Here is a 2,349-nt window from a genome sequence, read left to right on the forward strand (position 1 = left end):
AGAATATTGGAGGCGAGAGTCAAGCAATGCAGCCAGTGGATATGGACAGATTCTGAGTGACACACCAGGGCACCAACCAATTCCATAGCTTATAGAATGTTCTAGAGAAGTGCCACCACCATTCGGCTTTAATATATAAGGGAGATTATGTCTTAAGCAGTCCCCCCCCCCAATTATTTTCTATCACTGTAATCCTAGTGCTATTGCATAGTTCATTGGAGGCCTTATGCTATCTGAATTGTTTTCTATATTGTGTAACCCACCTTGCGTCCCATTAAGAAAGGCAGGCTATAAAAGTTAAATAAATAAATAAATAAATAGAAGAGGAATTAGGGGAGACAGGATCATGCTCTTCAAATACACAAACGTTTTTCACATGGAAGATAAAGAAGAAGAGAAGAAGAGATTGGATTTGTACCCCGCCCTTCACTTGGCGTCACAGAGTAGGTTACAAACTCCCATCCCTTCCCCTCCCCACAACAGACACCCTGTAAGGTAGGTGGAGCTGAGAGAGCTCTTTGCAGAACTGACCTTGAGAGAAGAGGTCTGACGGAACTACAGCTTGTCCAAGGTCATCCAGCTGCTGCAAGTGGAGGCATGGGGAATCAAACCCGGTTCTCCCAGATTAGAATCCGCACACTTAACCACTACACCAAAGGAGGAGGAGGAGGAGGAGAAGGATTTATACCCCGCCCTTCACTACCCAAAGAAGTCTCAGAGCGGCTTACAATTTCCTTTCCCTTCCCCTCCCCACAACAGACACCCTGTGAGTTAGGTGAGGCTGAGAGAGCTCTGACTGAGAACTGCTCTTGAGAGAACAGCTCTGAGAGAGCCATGACTTACCCAAGATCACACCAGCAGCTGCATGTGAAGGAGTGGGGAATCAAACCTGGTTCTCCCAGATTAGAGTCCATGTTCCTAACTACCACACCAAACTGGCTTTTCAGTTCAGTGTAGCTCCAGAGGACAGATATCAGAAGAAGAGGAGATTGGATTTATGTCCCTCCTTTTACTACCTGATGGAGTCTCAGAGTGGCTTACAATCCCTTTCCCTTCCCCTCCCCACAACACACACCCTGTGAGATAGGTGGGGCTGAGAGAGCTCTTTCAAGAACTGCCCTCGAGAGAACAGCTCTGAAAAAAAATATGATTGACCCAAGGTCACACCAGCACCTGCATGTGGTGGAGTGGGGAATCAAACCTTGCTTCTCCCAGATTAGAGTGCACTCCTAACCACTACACCAAAGTGGCTCTCAGAGATATGCAGCTTCAGAGGACAAAACTAGCGGTAGATTTAATGGGCTTGAATTCAGCAGAGGCAAAGCATCCACCTGTTGCAAATATAGTAGCCTGCAGCATGGGTCAGTAGTTTGGAATACAGGACATAAAGGGCCCCTCATAGGGCGGCAGGATCTCCTGCTCTGGCAGCAGACCTTTCTCTAGCAGCCCCAGTCCCCATCACAGCTCAGTAGGGCAGTGGAGAGAGAATGGGGGAGAAATCAGCATCATTCGGATGCCACAGTGTCACTTCCGGTGTAAACATAGAAGTGATGTTGTTGTATTGGGGTGATGAAGAAGAAGAAGAAGAAGAGGAGATTGGATTTATACCCCGCCCTTCACTTGGAGTCTCAGAGCGGCTTACAAACTCCTTCCCCTTCCCCTCCCCACAACAGGCACCCTGTGAGGTGGGTGGGGCTGAGAGAACTCTGACACAAACTGCTCTTTCAGGAACAACTGTGATGATCTAGGAAACCATATAGTTTCAGTGGAATCCTAGAGCGTTGCTGCAGTGTGATCATGTCACTTCCAGGTTCACACCAAAATAAAGGAATTGCTGCAATCAGTTCACAAATTTACAGAATAATGACAAAAAATGGGCATTTTCATGATGTATAAATCCCAAAATTCTTCTTTTAATCAACAGGTCAGATGACGAACATCTCGAGTTTCCAGAGTTCGTTTCGAGGTCTTTATCAAAATTCCTATTTAAAACAAACAATATTCATAATCGGAAACAGGAATCCCGACCTTAACAAGTTATTCACCATCAATAAATATTATATTTATACATACTGTTTTGCTGTATTTTTCAAACAATCCAATATAAGGAATCCCAAACTCTATATGAATAATGATATTACAGTTAGTGCAACTTACAAAAAAATTTGTATTACAGTTAGTGCAACTTACAAAAATATTTTAAAAGGCTAAATTATAGCTCTGAATTGCATAGACATATATCTTACCAGAATGGCTACAAATAGCTCTTGTGTTAACCACTAGTTTCAACGGACAACGTCTTAGCCATTGAAGACAATCAAGTGTTTATATACAGATGTCAAGTCACAT

The sequence above is a fragment of the Gekko japonicus genome, unplaced genomic scaffold (genome assembly GCF_001447785.1).
Source record: "Gekko japonicus isolate JY-2015 unplaced genomic scaffold, Gekko_japonicus_V1.1 scaffold35, whole genome shotgun sequence".
NCBI lineage: Eukaryota > Metazoa > Chordata > Lepidosauria > Squamata > Gekkonidae > Gekko > Gekko japonicus.